Source organism: Ambystoma mexicanum, chromosome 14 (assembly GCF_040938575.1).
Source record: "Ambystoma mexicanum isolate Mex_15411 chromosome 14, UKY_AmexF1_1, whole genome shotgun sequence".
NCBI classification, from domain to species: Eukaryota; Metazoa; Chordata; class Amphibia; order Caudata; family Ambystomatidae; genus Ambystoma; species Ambystoma mexicanum.
Window position 1 is genome coordinate 51,990,438 of NC_090940.1, and position 23,205 is coordinate 52,013,642.

The following is a 23,205-nucleotide window of genomic DNA, read 5'->3' on the forward strand; positions in this document are numbered from 1 at the left end:
GCAACATCAACTAAAAGAAGTCGCTGAAACCGGTCAACCTTGTTCACTACGGATATCCTTTATGGCAAGAGAGACCTAGAGAAAGAAATATATATGGGTTATGCCTATGGAAATACCATCTATTGCCAAAATATACAACTGAGTTACACACTCTAGTGAGGGCCTAATAAACATATAGAAATCCCTACTTGAATATAGCCTTTTAATGACCACTTGTTCCTTTTTTTCATTTAGGAATATTTTCTCTCTGTCTCTCGGGTCCAGACTGGAGTTAAATATTGCTCCTTTTTTAGAAAAAATATTTTTTAGAAGAAGTAGCCTTTGTCACAATCACAGTACCCCTGATTGGGGGAAAGAGAATACGGAAATCCCTCAACTATCCCTCTTAGACAGGCGGTACACCATCAACGACCTAGGGATAGTCCCATTTACATCCAGGAATACTGTAGTCCTTCCTGAGGGACAGACAATATGCGCTATGACGGTGACAAATTGTGTGGAATCTCCACCCTTGTGTGTGTCGCTAATTTCATTTGTGTTATCGTATTAACATACATCATGTGTTTAGGGAATTTAAATGTATTTCAATATGTTTTCATTACAGGGGTTAGTGGTTGCTAACCCCCTCACATAAACCTCACCTAGTTGCCTTAGTTAAATCATCTCTTTAAAAAATCAAGTTTTCATTAAATATATGGCTCAATTCCAGTCTCTGCCATTTTGAATAATTTACAATCATATGTTAATTGGTTCTAATCTTATCTCACTAAAATAATGTTTGTAATGGGATATATCTGCACATTTCTTTTAAACGTGTGTAAAGGTTTGTATAAACCATAAACACAAATAAAAAAAAATAATTTACAATCCTGTTACCGAAATATTTTACCACACAATTCTTGAAATGAGGTCATTTGAGGTCATTTGACTCAGAAATACACATAACAGTAATATGCTGCACTAGGGTCATAAAGCAATGCACATGCTGGGTCTTACCAGCAAATGTGGAAAACAACACAATTTAAATAAAAACCACCATTTCATGAACAAAACACATAAGAGGGAGATAGATTCCGATATCAACAATTGGGGCACTGGGTACGTCACCCCCACAACAAGGAAGTTGCCACGGGGCAATACTTTACACAAGAAGATGTTGCAAGAGGCAGTAAGCTTGAAGAGGCTTATATAGAAGCTATACAATTGTATAACAGATGCCCAAGGGGTGGTCAATTAGCCCTTCAAAAGGCAGTGAGTGGAGGAACTCAGACAGGAAATCTCAGGACAGGAATGGGGAATTATTTACTGCAATTTGGGGAAGGGGTCAATATACACACAACGTAAAGAGCTCCAGGTTAAAGTCGTACACACATGGTATTGCACCCAAGATAAGATACACAGAATCAAACCAAGGTTAGCAAACAAATGCTGGAGAGACTGCGGCCAGGAGTGCCCCATAAAGAATAATGCGGAGTTGTCCAAAACTGGGGCCTTTGTGGAAAGAAATAGAAAATGTGATTTATAAAGTAATGGGGTTGCGCTTCGCGATAAAGCCAACCTTTGTGTTGCTTGGACTGACTTACTTTGTTTTTTAGTTTAAAGGCTTGAGCTGTAGGTGACTCGCTCTGAAAGCAGAAAAATGCTACTTTAATGATGTACGAGTATGAGAAATATCACAATTACTTTTAGCAAAAATTCTGATCTGATTTACGGCGTGGTTTCTGGCATGGGACATGGGAACTTGGTAGTGTAGGTCAGCGAAATTCCCAAAAGGTAACCCGCAGGACTCTCGACTATTTTGGGGAAAAGTTCTGAAAGTTTGAGGTGTTCCACGGCACAATGAAAAAGCCCTTGAATCACCTTGATTGTCCAGGAAGTGACCGTAACCTCAATGAACGTCCTGAGATTTGAGGTGTTGAGGTGTCAAAAGGCAAGGTGAAAAATTATAAATTAGAAAACAATTGCAAACACATTCTTTTAATATGTAAACAAATTTAAATTATACTTCTTACATCTTAATGTTTTGATTCATTTATTTAATTTAAAACAAAAACAATATTATCAATTTAAAATTCAGAAGTGACACAATTCATGCACAGGCACAGTAAAATGTCACACAAGGTGTCATTATATGTGCACAAATATGAAACATATCGTAATGTATTTTAACATGTTAGAAATGTGTGAACAATTTTTAAATATTATATATTAATAAATCATTTATTAAAATTTGTGAAATCAAATTCAAGAAAATCCTTTTAAAATTGTAAAATAATATATTAAAATACAGAATGATTACACACATAATACATTATTTGGGAATTGTTAGAAGCGTGCTATATTATGTTTAAAATATATATAATTTGCAAAATGGCGGTGGCATTACATTTAAACAAACTCGCTTTGAAATCGTAATTTTTTCCTCCAATGTACAGGATTATTAAATATATAATATATATTTTTAAGACTTTTTAGAATCTTTTGTGGATTTTAAAATGTATAATAGAAAGAAATATTGAACATATAATATTTTATTTAATAAATAATAATACAGAAGGTGCTATTCAATTTACATTATTGTTTTGTGTACCTTTCTAGAAATATAAACTATATTTGTTATAATATGTTTAGTAATTGTACACATTACAATGGTTATATACATGGGACCACTCGTGTGGTGATAGTGCGCGGTATAAAAGATCTTCAACATTAACATCAACATATTTTTTATTTTTTATTTTATTGTTTTTTACAAACCTTTAAAATACATACAACATATACACAAAAGTATTAACATATATCACATATCATGTAACAGACGCCAGTGAATAATCCGTTTCCATGACTTCTACATCAAGCATCATCTTAAACTAATTCACCCAATATCACTATTTACAAGAAATTTTCCTTCTGTTGGTATCAAACGTGCTTCAATTATTTCCAACAACCGTGTTAAAGGAAGGATTAACTTTAAATCAGTTCCCTGAAACATCAACTTCCACCACTCGTCTGCACTCAGGGAAGGATGATTTAGGCTCCAGGGACCCAGGTGGATAGTCCTCTGAGATCTTAATTTAGTGCAAAATAACACTATCTGTTTAAGTGATTCATTTTTACTTGAGCACAACCTACATTCCGGTGTCAGATGATCATAACCCTTCCATCGGCGAAGCCGATCAACAGTTTTAAACATGTTCAGTCTAAACAATATGAATAGTCTGCGTGCATGTGGATTAGGAAATAAAACTACATAGTTCTGAAGAGTGTTAAAGGCGCGTGCCTCTAATGGAACATCGCTCATACGACTGGCGGCTGATCTCTCTGCACAAGTTTCATCCCAATCTATGTGCCAGTTTTTAAGCTTGGCTGCGTCTGGATTCTAATGCAGCATGTCAACTGAGATATCATATTTTTTTAAGATTGCCTCACATCTGTTTGACCACATCTGGATAACTTTGGAGTTTGCGGGTAAGACGTCATGAAAGATATCTAATTGTGGGATCTGTGCACGAATACAGGTCTTTCGATATAAGGTCAACAGATTCCAACATATTCTTGCGTGCATCGATATTAGTGCAGGGTTAATACCTTGGTCCAAAAACAATTTTCTAGAGAAGGCCAGGTCTCATAAGGACAACCAAGGGCATTTTCTGCCCCATATGTCACGACCGGGATGACCTTCTGTTGATAAAATGACACAACGGGTCGTAATGAAAATTTACCAAATTTCTTATGGATTATCAATGCCTGGCTTGCTAGTTGCTTACATTACCTTTTAGTTTCCGCAAGCCAGGGCCCGTCATTTATAGCGGAACTTATTGTCATCCCAAGATATTTGACATTTTGGGAGATCTGAAGCGTTTCTTGTCCTAAGGACCATTTTATTATTTTTCTATTGGACACTCCCCCGCCGTTCAGGTTCTGCAGAACTAATATTTCGCATTTCTTAGTGTTGATTGCTAACTTATTGGATGTGACGTATCGTTGCACAGCATTTAATTTTCTTTGCAACCCGATAGGCGTCACATCCATAACGATCAAATCATCAGCGTAAAGCAGCCAATTTAAGTGTGTGTTTGCAACTTTAGGTGGAAAGGACTTAACCTCATTGATTGAGTCGCCTATGTCAGAAATAAAAAAGCCAAATATTGCTGCGGCCAATGGGCAGCCCTGCTTCACTCCTTTAAAGGTGTCAATGGAGGCAGATTAAAGGCCGGATTGGTCCAAGCGAACTCGAATGGATGTCTTTGTATGAAGTTCTCTAATGGCTGCCATTAGATCTGACGGACACCCCCAGGTCTTCAATTTAGCCCACAAGAGCATTCTATCTATGGTGTCAAATGCACACGAAAAATCTATGAATGCTAAATACACCTCTGTGTTTGATTTAATTGTCTCCATTTTGATTATATTTAGCAATAATAGATTTAGCGAGCAGCCCACCTGCTTTACAAAACCTGATTGGCGTTTATCCACATGGTTTGATGTTATCGACCAGGCTAGTCATTTTTTTTGTAGCATTGTGGCATAGATTTTACCTAACATGTCTAACAATGCAACTGGCCGGTAATTTTTCGGGTTGGATCTGTCACCCTTTTTAAAGATAGGTACGATAATTGCACACTTCCAGGATTTAGGCGTTTGGCAGTTTGGACTATCCTTTTGAAGAGTGTCTCACAAAACACTGCCCATAACTCATGTAACTGTTTGATTGTAAAGTTTGTGAGTCCGTCAGGGCATGGTGCTCGCATATTTTTTGCTTTTTTTGATGATGTCTACTATGTCGTCTTTTGGAAAGTCTAAGGCCCACGGTTTAGAATTTTCTGTTTACGAAGGTTCTGAGGACTCAGATGAATGATATAAGACTCCAAAATGTGTTATCCAGTCAGCTTCTGACACCATACATGCCTGAATTGCGTTTTGAGGGGCATGAAAGTTGTTAATAAGGCACCAGAAGTCCTTTGTGTTTTTGTTTTGCAAAGTCCTCAGCATTAGTTCAGCATCATTTTGCAATATGATGTGCCTGTGAGATTGCACCCAGTTTTTATACCTTTGCTTTGCAGCCTTATTTGCTTGCAGCCGGACATGTTCATCTAGCTTCTTAGAGTGTCCTGATTCACTTAGTAACGAACGCTTATTTTTCAAGATCTCCAAGTCAAAGATGTGCACACGTGCGTAGAACATGTTTTTAAGGCCTGCCTTTTTAGGTTTGAACTGCATCAATAGCTGGTCATATTCCAAAGATTGACTGGCATTACAATACTCGCTTGTCAGGTGTTCCAACTCACGCGTATCCAGTCTCAGGCGAACTCTGTTCGATTCAGCCTGGATTTTATGCTGCCACATATGTGTTGGAGCTTTTAACTTCGTTGAAAATTCTGCTACCAACATATCATGCTCGCTGTCATTTTTCTTTATGACCTTCAGTGAGCTTATTCGCAGATGTAAGGATTCTGAAACAAACATATAGTCAATTGTTGAGGCTAGGCTTGCCCGATGCCAAGTGTTGGCAGGTGGTATATCATTGCGGGTATTCCCATTTAGCATCTGAAAGTTGCGTGCAGCCCTCTCTGCTGACCAAGACTTGCTTTTTCTGGCCCTTTTATGGTTCCAATACGTGTTTACCAGTATTATTGAGTTGATACACGTTCCAAAATTCTAAGGAGGTTATCGGGATGAATGGAGAGTAGTTTGTTGAATTTACAATCCTCCAGCCTGAAGATCTTCTGATCATGGTGAGTAGGCCAGCCATTGGACGACCTTTTAAAGGCTTAATTGCAGGATTTAACGCAACCTCAAAGTCATTAGTGACCGGGGCTTCCGTTAACCACGTTTCTTGTAAGCAGATAATCTGCAATTGATCAAGCCAATTTGAGTTAAATAGATGCAGAAAACCGCGGGTGTTCCATGATGCAAGACTACACACATCCTGTATTGTTGCTTTTTGGCTTTATTGTTGGGGTTTAATGCACAGAGCCTCAGACTGCCAGAGCCACTCAAGAGTTTCCATAGAGGGTTTCTCGAGTTGGGCTCTTGAACCTTCCGATGAGGCCTGGCGTGTGTTTCCATTGATTGTTATTGTGATCTTATCTTTTTGGGGACCTTTTTCCATCAGAGGCGTCAATAGTTCTTGAGTAAGATGGTTTGATGATGTATTATTTTTGACTACCATTTTGTCCTTCTTACTTCCAAGACGAGAGCTTGTTTTTATGTTACCTTCAGTCAAGTTATTGGCTGACAATGTTTTCAAGATGGTTCAACATATATGAACTCAGTCTAGCCTCATTTTTCAATTATCGAAAGAAAGTTCACAAAGTTCACGGGACTTGAACCTCCTCAAAATTCACTAGCTGGTAGAGACGCGTTTGAGCCCCTGCGCACTGGCTGATGCACACATTCAATAAAAAGGCGACCACCATGTTTTGAATTCGAGCCTCAAAGGCTGTGAAAACAAGGAAATAATATGAGGCAGGGTAACCAAAAAGGGAAACACACCAAACACAGGCTACAAAGGAACATACAAAGCACTTTATTTTATACTGAATCCAGTTACAAAAGAACAGAACAATATTCAGATAGCTATCGACCCTCAGTACAACACAGCAAACTCCGGCGTGGTTCGGTGTGCTCAGTGAGTGCAAATATTCATTGAAACAGTCAGGCTTTTATACATTTCTCCAGCCTGTTGTCCAGCCTTTCTTCAGGTTAACCATTCCATAAATAAGTTACTGCTCTAGGGTCCCTTGCCAGATCAAATCTAGTTCATTTTAGGTTTATACATTAACAAGAAGAAATGGTAATAATGTATGCTCTAGGCCTAACATTACAATGTGGGACTTAATTTATACAATATAGTTAAGCAGGTGTTCTCATTCAATTATAGATCAGGTTCGGTGATACAGGTAATCCATTGCACACAGGTCAGCAGAAGGACAAGGTCTCAGCTCATGACCCTAACAAGTGGCATGCAGGCAAGTTATACATTAGCTGTACAGAGGTCATGACAATCAAGTTCTGTTCTGAATAACATAGGCTACCATTTTAGCTCACATGGTAACTTTATAGAGCAAGAAAACCTAAAATGGCGGCTTGACCCAAAATGACAGTTTACATGGTTTCTAAGGTCAGGACCTTGCAATGCGAGTTTATTCACATGTAGTTTATAAGCAGCTTGTTAGCAGCTTGGGGTAGGCCAATATACATATATTCATAGCAATAGGAGGCACGATATAATTTCTAGTTTGACAAGGCGTCCAGAGGTGACGGTGCACCCTTCACAGAGCCGTAGCCCCCCCCTGCGTTTGTGCTCTGTCCACAGCGTTCCACTTTGTGTTCCAGGCTCGCTGACGCGCCCGTGCAGCCACTGCGAGGTGTGCACATGCACAGTGCATTTGTTTAGCACTTCCCACAGGCCTTTGCTTTTCTCTTCGCTGTCACTCGGATTGCCTTCTGATTTGCTTGAAAATGATTCATTAGCCGGATATTTACATGGTATCTGCCTGGCTGCCTCCTCCCTTCAAGCTGCCACTGTTTGCGTCCCTCGCCCCCTCTCCTTAAACTCGTTATCTGGTTAAAGATGTGTGTCCTCTCTTCCATTCGGAATGTTTCATAATTCCAGGATGTTTCTGTTCCCGTGGCGACCTGCCTGACAACCAGCAGTATAAATAGAGATTTCACTGCTCATAAATATATCAAAAATAAAAAGCACAAAGTCTGTCTCACTCTGTGGTCAAATTAATTACAGCCTCGACAGGTTCTTGCTTGCTTTTTCCCTTCTCCTATTGCTGTGAACAGCTCTGTGTGCACAGTTGCCAACATGATCCATTCCATTCTGTATGTGCTTATCCAGGCCATTTTTTCCCTTTGCATTCTGGGTCTTGTAGTTCCACTTCTCCCATTATGAAACTCGGACTACAAGTCTCAGAATGCAAAAAAAACAAACATGACTGCATAAGCACCTACAAATGGAAATGGAGCATGTTGGCAAATATATGTGTGTGTGTTTTGTGTGTGCACATGGTGTGTGATAGATGTGTGTGTGCACATGCACGGAGTGTGATAGAATGCGTGCATGTGAATGTGTGATAGCAGACCTGTTGATGGTTGGCGGTGTGCCGCTCTGGCCCAATGAGCCCCCCCAGCATACAGAGCACACGAGGCACAGTGCTCTCTGTCCAGGCTCCACGGTCACACTTGCAATTCGTGGCACGCCTCGTTTTTATGTGCACATGCACCAGAGTTGCATCACTCTGCCACATGTGTGCCTTTAAAGGGGCAGGCACCACACTCCTCCTTTTTCAAAACAAACAAATGCAACAGGATGCACACATATACAATTTAAACATTCCATTGCAAACTTAACATTCCCTCCTGGTCCCACACGTCTACGCTCAGCCCACGGGCTGGGCACACCAGTTCAGGGGTCAAACACAGTCACTGAGATGGGCAGGCTTCCCCTCATTGCCCTCTGGGGATACCTCCTGCCCCCCTCGCAGATTGGGCCCTCCTCACCTGTGTCCCCTCGACCTAGGGAACTCAGCGGATGGGCCAGGCCACCGCCCTCGTCCAGTATCTCGACACAGTCTCTCCGCAGGGTTGCCTCCAACCTGGTCTCTTCCACCTTCTTGATAAAATGGGCATTTCGGTTGACAGTAGCAGTTCCATCCAAAGCAGTCACCACAGAGCCACGCACCGTTACCACGTCCATGGGACTAGGCTCATAAGTCAGAGACAGTTTGCCTTGTGGATGCCGGTTCTTCACTAGCAATTCATCAACGGGAATCAGCTGATGGGGGCGGAGTCCTCTTCTGACGTTCTCTCCTTCAGTCCTCAGTCTCCTTTCCTGCTCCACCTGAGCATCGTCAATCACGGCTGGTTCTCGCTCCCTCACTTCAGGTATTAGCCCCCCTGGGCACCGTCAAAACAGTGCTTCCTCTGGTGCCACCCCAGCTGACGCATGAGGGGTGGCCCTATACTCCCTCAGAAACTGGTATAGCGCCCATTGTAGGCAGTGGCCCTGGCCATGAGCAATGCAGAACATCTTGTTAAGGGTCCTCATTAACCTCTCAGCCTTGCCGTTGGCACGGGGCCAGACTGGCATGATTTTCCGATGTTGTATGCCATACTCTTCCATCAACTGAGCAAAGCTGTCCCCCTGGAACAGCGGTCCATTATAAGAGCACAGAGTCTGAGGTAACCCATGAGTGGCAAAGATCTTTTCCAGGGCAACGGCCACCTTATCAAATGACTCTGATTCGATGAATTCGACCTCGGGGTACCATGACCACTCATCCACCACTACCAAGAAGTGAGTGTCTCTGCCAGTGGACTTAAAGTCTGCATGCACATTCTCAGAGGGCATTGTGCCTCGGGGCATCATCTCGATGAAGGGCTCTCTCTGTGCTCGGGCAACCGCCTGACACCACACACAGGCCAACCCAAACTCTTCCACCCGTTTCTCAAGGTCAGGTAACCATACTTTCTGGCATAACCTTTCTTTCATCTTTGCTGTCCCTTGATGACCCTGGTGCGCCAATCCAATGACCTGTGGGATCTTACACATCGGTACCACTATGCGGTCTCCCCTGAGCAAGAGCCCTGACTTGACAAATGCCAGATCCTCCATCACTCTGCACAAATGTTCCAGCGCCAACCGTGCCACTTGGGTCCTTTGTGCCAGGGTGTCCACCACCAACTTCCACGACCCTTGCTGAAGGCCACCTTCAGTATCAGGAAACACTCACCCTCTGCCGCTGCCTTTTTGAGCTCTTGGAGCGGCACTGAGTTTGGAGTTGCAGATTCCACAATTAGCTGCACATGTTTGTCAGCCTCCTCATCACTGATGTCTTCACGTTCTTCCACCCCGCCTCTGGGATGATATGATATGATTGGTTATTTATAACGTGCTTAATACCCAGAGGTTTCTAAGCGCTGACCAGGGGAGTTGCTAGGTCTGGAAAAGATCCGGGGCTACGCTGATGTCAGAACTGTCAGGACTGGGGGCTAGCTAGTCTTTTGGCTGTAGCTCCTGAGATTCGATCCAGGGCTAAAACCAAAAGATCAGGGGCTATAGCCCCCTTAGGCCCCCCCTAGCAACGCCCATGGCGCTGACCCATGGATCGAACCTGTGTTGCTCCGTGTCTACTTGCTTCCAAGGCAAGCACATTGCCCCTAAGCTATCCTCTCGAGATGTTTGGATAGATAATCTGCTGCGTTGTTATTGCCTGGCCAATAAACCAGCGAGCCCCCATACTTCAGGAGCGCCATCATCCACCTTTCAATCCGGGCTGGGGGCTTTGATGATGAGCCGGCCATAATCAGCAGCAGAGGTTTGTGGTCAGTCACCACTGTCAACAGTCGTCCAAGCACGCATAGTCAAAAATGCTGACACCCCCACAAGACCTCCAGGGCCCCCGCTCTATCTGCAAGTAGTGCTGCTCTGTTTTCGACAGTGCCTGGCTCGGATAGGCGATCAGCCTGACCTCTCCTTGTGCGTCCATTTGAGTAAGGAACGCACCCAAACCAAACAGGCTGACGTCCACCACCACCTTCGATGACGACGGATCGACAAACGCAATGGTGTCTTCTGTCGTTAGCACCCCTTTCACATCCTCAAAATCAGCTTGCTCTAGCCCCACTGCCACGTCGCATCTTTCCTGGTGAGGCTTCTCAGGGGCTCCAACCTGTAGGCTAGGTTCCGGATGAAACGGCCACAATAGGTGACCATCCCCAGGAAGCTTCTGTCTTAGGTTACATTCTCTGGGAGCCTTGCCTCCACAATGTCCTTGACCTTCCGGGGGTCGGGTGACACACACCCTTCCTTGAATACGAATACGAAAAACTCAATTTTCTTTTCAGGAATTAGCACTTTTCTTTGTGCAAGGTCAGTCCCAGCGCCTGCAGCCGCTTCAGAGTCTTTACCAACCGTTCCATGTGTTCAGCCTCTGTCTTTGCAAACACCAGACTGTCGTTGTTGCTGACATTGAGAACACCCTTGAGATCCACTAGGGCCCCACAGATGATATTCTGGAACACTTTCTCTGCCAATGACACCCCGGAGCTTAGGCGCTTGTAGCAGTACAGGCCCTGGTGCGTGGTAAAAGTGGTGATCTATCTCGGGACAGTTGTAACACCACCTGATAGCCCGCACGCATATCAAGGTTTGAAAAGCACCAAGCCCCTTGCAGTTCCGCAATGATGTCATCGATCATGGGCATGAGGTGTCTCTCTCGCTTGATGGCCTTGGTCGGGAGTCTCATATCAACACAAGTCCTCACCGAGTCAGGTTGCTTCGACTTCTGTGTAATCATTATAGGAGATGCCCACAGGGTAGGTCCATCCACCTTCTCGATGATGTCCAGCACCACCAGGTTATCCAGTTCTTTGTCCACCTAGTCCCGTAGATGGAATGGGACTCTGCGGGGCTTGAGCGCAATTGGCTGTATGGACTTATCGATATGTAGCCTCACAGGTTCGCCGGCCATGCGGCCCATCCCCTCAAAGAGCTGGTTGTCCCTATGCGTCCTCCACATACACTGCATATGCAAAGCTTACGATGCCCAATGCCTCTGCCACTGCATAGCTCAGGAGAGTGTTGCTGCTGACACTCGTCACATAGAAACAAGCTTTGATGGATGTCCCTCCATGTTTGATGTTCGCCACAAATGCTCTGGGCAATGGAATGGGCTGCTCACCGCCAAACGTGAATATCTGTTCCCTCGGCTTCTGCAACGTGGGCAGCACCATGGCATCATAGTGCACCCTGGCCATCACATTCACTGATGTCCCAGTGTCCACCAGCACAGGTACCAAAGACTTACTGACCTGTACGAGACACCGTGGCTGTCTTCTGGTGCGCAGCGCACTGATGCTGGATATGAAGAAAATGTTTTACTCCTCATCCTCTTCCACCTCTTCGTGAGTCAGGCCATCTTCCCCTTGATCTACCTGGGAGGCGTTGGGCGGGCGCTGTTGTCTAAAGAAGCCTGCCCTTACTGGCCCCCTCTGCATCACGACTGGCAACTGTGCCTGCACATCTTGGCATGGTGATCTAAAGTCCCGCAACGTCCACATGCTTTTCCCTGCGCAGGGCATTTCACCGGTTGCGAAAGATCATAGCCGCACTTGAGGCATGACTCCAGAGACATGCGGCCTCTGTCACACTGGCCACTACTTGGTCATCGGGCTCCTCTCCCTCCTTGACCTCGGCCCACGACACACACCTCCTCCGTCTTCCCTGGCTGAATGGCTGTATCCATTTTTGACGCTCTCACTTCGGACACCTCATGGCACCAGCCGAGCTCCAGTGTGCGGGCAGCATGAGTCCCGTTTCCCGCAGCACCTGCCTTCTCAGCTTGCCAGACGAACAGCCCTGTATGTTGCTGTTGGTACTCTTGTTCAGAAGACAATTGCCAGGCATTTCAGTGCTGGACTGCCCTTGGGCAGGCCAAACACTGATATGTAGTGGAAAATGTTCTTCTGTGAAAGGATGGTGAGCAAAAGACTCTGGTTGAGACTCTAACCCGGGAGATAGACCGGTAGTAGAGAAACTCCAAGAACCCCCCTTGTTTGGGCTGGTTCCTGACCATGCTCTGTGGTTGTTCCAGGCACAAGGCATCGACATCCTGCGCAGGCGGCCATAGAACGTGTCCAGAGATTCATCATCTTTCTGTCTGGTGCTACACATGACGAAACGCCCATAGTTCGCGTTGGCCAATGGCATGAAGTGCTCACGCAACGCATTCTTGGCCGCTGTGTATGATGCATCCACTGGCTGTAATGATTGAAAGATTTTGTGCTCTGCTGGTCCTGCCGAGTATAGAAGCGTGGCAACTTTGTTATCCTCAACTGTCTCACCTGTGGGCCGGATGTAAATGTGCAGCCAGTCTACCCAGAGCCTCCACCTCGGTTCAAGGTTCGGCGGGGCCCCAGAAACATCCAATTCAGGCATCAGTGTAAGCACCCCTTGCTGTCTTGGTGCACATGCACCCACTGGGGCCGCTGGGCGTGCTGGCGCCTTGGCTCCTGCACCATCTTTCTGGTCACCCATGGTGGTGAGCGCCCAAGCACCCCACGTGGGAGCTGGGGCAGCAACTCACGATGGCCCTCCTTCAGGCAGAATACATGGAAAAAATTGAGCGTGCACCTATTAGCTAACACCCCACCCTCGGGCTTGCTGTACTGATTGCCCCTCCACTAGTGTCCAAACAGCCAGAAATATGGAATAACCTCCCCAGTGTACAGGCCGAAGTTCCTAGCCATTGAGCTGGATGGGACAAAGGGAATGAAAAAAAAATCCCTAGGCCTCACCCCTCTCCTCACCACAATCCTGAAGAGAAAAGTGTCCAAAAACTGGTTCCATGTGTTAAAATCGAGGCAAAAATGGCTGTTTACACACAAAATCGTGGTACAAAGGCTGTGGTTTTGCCGCCGCCATCCATGTAAAGGATGCGGGGGACATCGCTGCAACCCCCGGACCCATTATACCATTTAAGGGGAGCGGGGGACACCCCCGCAGCCCCCACTCCCCTTAAATGGTATAAAGGGGTACACCTTTACCAGGTCAAACCACAGCATTTTTGCTGTGATTTTTGGTAAAGGCAACATGTTTGCCGCAGTTTTATTACTGCATACACCAAAAATCTTCAAATGCATTTTCCAGCAACATAACGTTGCCCCCTGTGTAAGGGGGGTCCAAAAGCTCACGTGGGATGTGCAGAAGCACTCCCAACGGGATCTGCAACCCTCACTACCACCTGCAGACAAAATGCCGGCCGTCCGCTTGGAACTCGCCGACTCAGCAGCATGGACATCCGGTTAAAATGCCCCCAAGAAATCTCACTGCCTCAGCCCTGCGGGTTTGCCTGTCGGATCAGCCATGTGACCTTGTTGCCACTGTTGCCGGTTGCCGGTGTGCCCCTCCAGCCCAGTGAACCCCCCAGCATACAGAGTGCAAAAGAGACGGTGCTCTCTGTCTGGGCTCCACAGTCGCACTTGCGATGCGTGGCACGCACCGTTTATTACGTGCAAACGCGGCAGAGTTGCATCACTCTGCCGCCTGTGTTCCGTTAAAGGGGCAGGCAGTAGGCACCACAAGACCCACCTTTAAATTGTCACAAACTAAATATTAAAAAGTATTCTGTGCTACGATTGATAAGCAGGAGATATTTGATCATTCGCACTGTGGATCTAAAGCACTGGTCCAAGAGCAATGGGTGCTCCTAAAATGGTGTATCATCACTGTTTCATTAGCATTTATTTTTCTTAGAGGATGGAGGTAAGTTAAAGAACCCATTAGAAATGTGAAAATCAGCTTCCATCCATGCTGTTCAGTAACAATACGAAGGCCAGTGTTTTTGAAGGCCCCATTAAGGCTGGGCACTTTGCAAACCCTGTTTTAGGAGGTGCTGCTCATTTCACGTTTTGGAATTTCGTGTTTTGTGCACCAGCCATAAAGGTGGGCTCTCTGCCTGGCCCCCCCCGACGGGCTGCCTCATTTACTGGAATGTGCAAGCGCTGGTGTAACATTTTAAGGACTCTGCACCAATTCTGAAAATGCATGTGTTTTATATTTAAAGTACCTAATTACTGCATAAAAGCTTTTGCTTTAAGGAGATGCACTTGAAATGATTCAACTTTACACTCTGTAAACCTGGAAGCACAGAATTAGCATTCAGCCAGTGCAGCGTATAGCACTAGCTCATACAATGCAAACAGGACCTGTGGTATTCTGTAGGGGTGGACTATAAAGCGATTGGCTTTAAATGTGGTGGTAATGCCAGGTCCACAAATGTGAGAACACAGAGGTGTGCCGCTTATTACCTTACCTCACAGAATGCAAACAGGCCCTGTGGTATTCTGTAAGGGTGGACTATGTAGAGATAAGCTTGAAATGTGGCAGTAATGCCAGGTCCACAAATGTGAGAATGCGGAGGTGTGCCGCTTATTACCTTACCTCACACAATGTAAGCAGGCCCTGTGGCATGTGTAAGGGTGGACAATTATGAGATTGGCTTTAAATGTAGTGGTAATGCCAGGTTCCCAAATGTGGGAACACAGATCTATGCTGCTTATTACCTTACCTCACAGAAGGCAAAAAGGCCCTGTGCTATTCTTTAAGGGTGGATGGACTATATAGGGATAAGCTTTAAATGTGGCAGTAATGCCAGGTCCACAAATGTGAGAACACAGAGGTGTGCCGCTTATTACCTTACCTCACACAACGTAAACTGGCCCTGTGGCATGTGTAAGGGTGGACAATTATGAGATCGGCTTTAAATTTAGCGGTAATGCCTGGTCCACAAATGTCGGAATGCAGAGGTGTGCCGCTTATTACCTTACCTCACACAATGCAAACAGGCCTTGTGGCATGATGTAAGGGTGGACTATAAAGAGATCAGCTTTAAATGTGGCGGTAATGCAGGCCCACAAATGTGGGAATGCACAGGTGTACCGCTTATTATTTGACCTCACATAATGCAGAAAGGTCCTGTGGCATGCTGTAAGGGTGGACTATAAAGAGATCGGCTTTAAATGTGGCGGTAATGTCAGGTCAACAAATGATGGAACGTGCAGGTGTGCCACTTTTTACCTTACCTCACACAATGCAAAAAGTCCCTGTGACATGCCGTAAGGGTGGACTATGTTATGTTATGTTGCTTTATACCACGCACCGCTACCATTTGCATGGTCTGCAGGTACTCATGTGGCTTTGTAAGAAAGTGGGAGGGGTTGGTTAGTGGCGGCAGAGGTATATGCTAGAGTTTGTGCTCTTCTGTTGGTGCTTTCAGAACCATGAAAAACTTGCATCTCTGCGTGTCGGCTTTGAGTGTGCTTTGGTTGTGTGCACTGGGGTTATTGTTTTCCGGAGGGGCAATGTTTTGTGTCTGGGTTGTTTGTTATTTGTGCTTGTTTTTGTTGGATGTGTACCTTGTGTATTTTGTGTGTAGCAAGCTATCGCATATGGGCACGAGTGGTACATGCGAGGTATGCGGGAGGGGAGCGATAAGCGGAGGTGTTTAGTAGGTAGTAGCGTGTGGTTGTTTTATTGTAGGTTCCAGTGTCTCTACTGTCCTATGATTGCCTTTCGTCCGGGGTTTGGGTTGTGCGAGGTGTCGCAAATGTGGGAACGCAGTGTACCGCTTATTACTTTACCTCACAGAATGCAAACAGGCCCTGCGGCATTTTGTAAGGGTGAACTATAAAGAGATTGGCTTTAAATTTGGCGGTAATGCCAGGTAAACACATTTGGGAACACGCAGGTGTACCGCGATTGTTCGCCTAAAATATTGCTGCTTGTCATTGTATTGTCTTTTAACAGAGTTTTTATTAGTTATTCAGATTGTTTCAGCTCTGGTATATTTTAACTCTTAAATTGTGCCAGTCCTCTTTTAAATACTGCTTACTGGCTTGCACATTAAAAGACAAACGAGAGGTTGAAGATCTCAGACCCCAAGGAAAGATAAATACCAGCAATAACTAAGTGAGTAAAAACAAAGAAGATCCGAAGGAGGCAGGGAAAAAGTGTAATAACAAAGTAGACATAAGGGGTGATCTCAGATTTAAAGCATACAGTGTGCAAACCCATCCACTAAAGAAAGGGGCTTCGGCAAATTTAGTAGAAACAGAAGGAATGGTGGACGGGCTAAACCAGGAGACAGAGCAGGCCGAGCAAACGACCGTTGAGGCAAAACAACGGTCCAATATACAGGCCGAAAGAGAGCATCGTCTGGCTTGGACCAAGCCACATTTGACTACGGGTCGGATAACAATGACACCAACAAAAAAAAAGGATGAGACAAAACCAATTGGGACAATCTGCGCATGAACAAAGAGCCATCGGGGGGCCTAGCACCAACAGATCGAGATCAAAGACCGTCATCGGAATGTTCATTTATGGATTCTCCAGCCGCAATGAGGAGGCCAGAAAAAACTCAAGTATCACCGAAGAACAGAAGGCTAAGTGACATTGCAGCATCCATGCAAAAAGAATCACCAAATAAGAAACCAGACATGATAGCAATCATGTCCGCCATGACTATTGTGCTAGCACCGTTCTGTCAATTGTACGAAGCCATAAAAGAAGAGGTTCAAAATAACACCGCAATTCTAACAAACATGATAGCAAAAATGTCGCATGTGGAAAGCTATATAACAGCGGTTGAAGACAGAGCAAGTAATTTGCAAACCAATTGGGAAAGGAAAATTGTATCCTTGGAAAGAAAGATCGAAATCATGGAAGCAGTAAATAGAAAACTAACGCCAACAACGTCCATTCTAAAGCCAAAAGTCCAAGATGCGCAGACTCAGTCAAAGGGCAATGAAATAATCATGTCAACACCTTTAGCTGAGAAAAGTGATGATGATCAATTTTCAAATCAAAAAAAGGACCAGCGAACGAAAACACTTCAGATAGAGGCAAGCAGCAAGCCAAAGAAAGATCCAAAGACGATTTTCGAGCCACTTGTAAAAATTCACAATCCTACGGGGCCTCAAAGAACGGAGAAACAAGACGAGCCCAGCAAATGGCTTGCAGAAAACGGCATAAATAGATCGCTTAGAACTGCGGAGGACTTTTTGAGCAATTCTGACCTAATGAACATGTCATTACATCTAGAAAATGATCTGAGTGAGGGAAAGGAGGGTGACAGAGAGAGAAATAGAATCAGAAAGCGCACCAACGATATAAAAGGTCCAAATGTCGCAGGGAAAGCTGTCGAAGAGGCACATCACCATAATGACCGTAACAGTACAACTTTGCCAGAGAAAAGCGACTCCCAATATAAAACCAAACGACATCATAGTGAGGAGGCCAACAAGGTGAAAAGCAAAGAAATCAGTTCTAGATGGAGTCCACGGAAGCATCGATCATAAAGAGAGGACGCTGAAAAGCAAAACAAATCAAAAGATGAGATACGAGTATTCAAGTTAGAACAAATGGGAATAGATGAAGATTTCATAATACTAAATCGATCAACAGTGCTGCAAATAACAAAGAATATGAAAACGCTGAAAAAAATCAGAACGGAGGCCTTCAAATGAGTGGAAACCTACCATAGTGAAAAGAGGGCCAAAGCATATCTTCATTTAAAATCTGCTGGAATCAAATACATCGATCAGCGCGCATATGAAGAAATTGAACAAATGGGCTTTCGTTTGACTGAAATAAAAATGATGAGGGGAAGAACTGATCAAGAGACAGAAGAAAAAGACAGGAGTAGATACCGAAAGCATTACAAATCCAAAACTGAGGAGCTGTACCGTCAGAATCGCTGGAAAAATTTCCAGGAGAAACAAGAACCCCAGAGGAGAAACCACTATATCCGGGGCAAAGGAAAATGGCATAGCGACACAATTGGGAGAGATGAACAGAAATACAATATACGAAAGACAGACAATAACAGGGAGTATCGTGATCATGGACACGACGCAGTAAGAAGTCAAAGAGAAGAGCACCAAGAGCCGCGGAGGAAATCAGGGGCTGGCTCGAAATCACAAGAGGAAAAGAAAAATCCGAAAATGAACCATCCAGCTAAAATGACAGAGTCAACTGAATATAAAGGCCCATGGAAGTGGCTGACATCAACCTGGAACAAAAACAGCGCTAAATAGTAATGACCGGGGTCAGCCTGCGTCCACGCCAACGAAACAAAAAAAGGAGCGTAGTGACCCGAAAACAAAAAATATAGTTTGGGATCTTGGAATACGAGAGGCCATGCTCAACTAACGACAGTCGTAGACGTAAATCTGGGGCTCTATGACATAGTCTGCCTGCAAGAAACTTGGTTGTTGGACCAACCCACACTCGGCGGCTATACCGTGGAAATATCACCAGCAGTGAAAGGCCTTCTAGGCAGACCATTGTCTGGTCTCCTAACTGCAATTAAAACAGGCCTGGGCCTAATGGAAGAAAGAAAGTGGAAAGAGGCATACGAAATGCTTGTTAATCTGACAACATGGTTACATTCTAATGTGAAGAAGCAGAAAAACCACCCAAATTGTCTAGCAATAATAAATTGCTATTGGAACCCTCAACGCATGTCCACAAAAACCTTTTGCGCCAATATGGGCGCCAAGATTGATCAGCTGTATGAAGAATTCGACAAAATTGAAATCATCATATGTGGAGACTTCAATGCCAAATGTGAAGAGACAGCGGGTTCGAATTTGGATGACGTCCAGCGGCCTGGGGGAACGGAATCAGCTATAGAGCGAGGAAAGGCATGGTCCGAAGGTATTAGATCAAGAAATATACAAAACGTAGCCTCGTTGTTCCCAGAGCAAGTAAATATCCCGACTTGGGAACGTAATTCCTCGAAAGCAACATAAGATTATATATTCAGCTCCGATGGTCTCACACCAAATATTATGAGCTTCAAGGTGCAAAAAACGCAACACAGTGACCATAACCTATTGATCTGTACATGGCAAGGTAGAAGGCCGGAAAAAGGACGTATGAAATGGTCACGGAAACGAACATCCAACAAACACGACTCCGGATAACAGAAGCGGATAGTCAGAAAATCAAAATGTCGTGGGATCAAAGAGTTGCCAGAAATTCAGCAAACAAAATCGACGAGAGACCTGACTATTTGCCTTTATTACTGGCATACCAAATGCAAGGGACAAGTGAAAATAAGAAATCAGACCACGCAACGCACGCCTATGATAAAGCAGTGGTCGACAAAAGAAAAATAGGGAGAAGACTGAGAAGAATAGCCAAGAAAACAAACGCCCAGGAAGATTGGGAGAAGTGGCAACTGGAAGTGAAAAAGTACAACAGCTGGTGAAAACACCATAGAGCAGCACAATACCAAAAATGACGCTGAAGATATGATGAGGAAAATACAAACAAAAAAATCAAGTGAATTTTGGGCACTGATAAAAACTATGAATAGTACTCCAAGTACAACGCAGTGCAACGCTGTCTCAGAAGCCAGGTGGATAAACTATCTATCGACGGAATTCGGTGGCCCGAACTCTGACATGGCTGGGACGAAGCAAGCGTCAAACACAACTTGGGTGGATGTATGAAACCCTGCTGACATTGAAAAGACAATCGGGAAGTTGAAAACATCCAGAGCCCCAGGTCTGGATGGACTGACGAAGGTGGATCTTAAACGGTTTCCAAAAGGATGGTCGGAAGTGATCAGCATGATCTTTGCGGAATGTGGCAAGAAAAAACTGATTCCGGAAACATGGCAGAAAGCAGTCATAGTCCCAGTCTACAAAAAAGGACCCGGCCTTATTCACTGCGTTCCTAGGAGATTACCAGCACTCAGAAAGAAAAATAAGGGCCTTCCCTCCAAAAATTGGAAAAACAGAGATACCAAGACTCTTGTATGCCGATGACGTTATTCTGATAGACCAGACAAAAGTTGGGTTGCAAAGAAAACTATCAAACCTGGAGAGATATATTGAGGAGAACCAGCTTGAGATAAACAAAACTAAAACCAAAATTCTGGCAATCGAGAAAGTACCAACTAAACCAAAGAAACAACAGAACTGGTTTCTTGAGAGCACCAAAATTGAAATTGTAAAGAACATCAAATATCTTGGAGTTCAGATTGACAGCTCAGGAACTGACAAGTCAATGCAAGATCTACTGTGGGAGAAAGCCAAATGCCTAACTTCTCAAACAAGAGCAGTAGATAACAAGTTTGGGAAGTTTTCACTAATTCCGGCGGTAAACTTTTACAAGACAAAAGTAGTCCCATCTCTGGTATATGGAATGGAAGCCTCTCTATACATCAAACGTCTGTTCTGGAACAAATTTGAGGGGCACGTTTGGAAGGCAGTGTTAGGCCTCCCAAAGTCGACCTCCATGCCGGCCATCAGGCGAAAACTGGGCTTAGTGTCACTAGTGTCTATGGTCGACCAAAGTGCCATGAGACTATACAGGAAAATAATCATGGCTGACACACTACGCACATATAACATCATTAAGGAAGAAATTGAAATAGGAAAATGTGAAGCCCTAAAAAAATGGGTAAAAACCATAAACGATGACCTATCTCAAATAGCATGCACAGAAAAAGAGTTAAAGGACAATCCTGATCGCATCAAATGAAAAATGGAGGATTGGGATTGGATCCTGACAATTGAGAAAGCGGCGGGGAATAAACTTCTAACGCATCTGCCGTCGACTTTCAATAAGCTGAAAAAAACGCAAAACTACTGTGCGAAATTCCCGGACAAAAGATTGAGAAATCTGTTCATGAAAGCTAGATTAAACCGACTGCTAGCTCGAGAGATTACATCTATTCGAGGATCTGCGAGCGACCAGAGATGTCGCCTATGTAAAAGAAGGAACCAGTGGTAGAAACCCTGAAACAACTGGTGATGGACTGTCCGCAAACTAAACAAAACAGAAGCACATACCTCCTACCGCTGATAACAAATCCATGGAAGATACAATCAGACGACCTGTGGAACAGACTGATCTCCGGCGAAATGACTAGATGGACGGTGGCGATGGTTAAACTAATAGAACTGGCATTCCAACAGATAAACCAGCCACAAATGGCAAGTATGGCCCAGACAAACTGTGAGCCATCAAAGTGAGCAGGATGAAGGGGCAATCCTTTGCACCTTTTTATGATAAGCCAGAGAGATTTGACAGCGGTCTGGATTTTAAGTGAAAAGAGAAGTTTTGTAAAAGCGGGTTGAAACCTTGGTAAAACTCAGGCTAAACAGAGTAGAAATCAATAAATAAATAAATAAATAAATAAATACTGCTTAACGTTTTCTGCTGTCACTCTTACTTCTGTCGTGGTAATATATTTGTGTGCGATTTGAATCAGAGTCTATTAGCAGGCTTTGCACACACATAGCTTCTGGACTACAGATCTCATCTTTTCTGTATTCCCCGGCCTGTCTTATTTGCAGCTCAGGCATGAACGCGTCAGCATGAACAAGACAAGCCGGTTTGTGCCGGTACTTAACCTTGAGGATCTCGGGATCCAGCCAGAGTGAGCCGCTGCAAAATCCCAATTTTTTGGAAGAAGAAAAGAATTTGTAAAAAAAAGAAAACTCCCGCAATGGCACGGAGTAGGGGGGGCAGAGCAGCTCATTGAAGCCATGAGCGTTCTGCTGGCTCCGCCCCCCTATGTGTACACAGCCGGACTTTGATACAGGTCAGAGCTGCAGGAAAAGCAAACTGCAACTTCCTCTGGTGACTCCGTGCAAGCGGTCACCAGAGGAAGTTACAGTTCCCAGCCAAGACCCCGATTATTTATTTATTTATACAATGTTGGTCGGATATCTGTATCGGACAAACATTGCATGAATAAATAAATGCCCCTATAAACATGGAAACTATCACACACGTTGCAGCCACCTAACTGCTTTCAGAGGGGAACTGCAGGAGCTGTGCTGGGTGGGGTTCAAGTAAAAGAAAACGTTGCTTATGGCGAACAGAAATCACCGTTTGATTAGGGGAACTTTTTTTAAAATATAAAATGGAATGCACATTGTGCATTTTAAAGAATATTTACTCAGCAACACTTGTCAAAACCATTATCGGCACAGTGAAGTAACTCATCACCAGTGCCATGGGAGTGGTTTAAAGTGGAATTGATATATAGTTTTGCAAAGAAGCAGCATGTAAGAAATAGCGCCGTTTGAAACTATTATTTTGGACATTCGCTTTGATCGGAGGTCAACTGCCAGCTCTCCCCCCTGAACCCTGCCTCCTCTGGCACCGGCCCCCCCAAACTCTGCCCCCAGCCCCGCCCTTGTAGGATCCCCCACCAATTTCTTCCCATTTCCACCACTGGGAAAGGGCCAGTGCAAGCCTCCTTTACAAAAGGTTACAGGTACAGCGCGATCAGGCAACTGCAAGCACGCCCATCAAGCACTGATGAAGCAAATGGTTCGGCCTGTTGTGTGGTGAAACCCTTTGCGGAATAAATGCAAACAAGTGTCAAGCGAAACGCAGACTGGAGAGAGGGTGCAGGCACATTGGGTGAATTGAAATGAATAGGAGGATTGATGAAGGAAAGTGGGAGGCATGGTGTGTGAATGACTGATTATGAGGATAGAAGGAGAAGGAATGATGGCGGAGGCTTGTGGCAGATGCAAAGGCGTGTGATGTCATGGACTGACGTTGAATATATGGGATGCTGATGCAAATGGCCTGCAGTGCCCTTGCCCTCCAAAATACCCACGTATGCTCCAGCAAAGCTCCTCTGCCCTCCGGACTTCCCT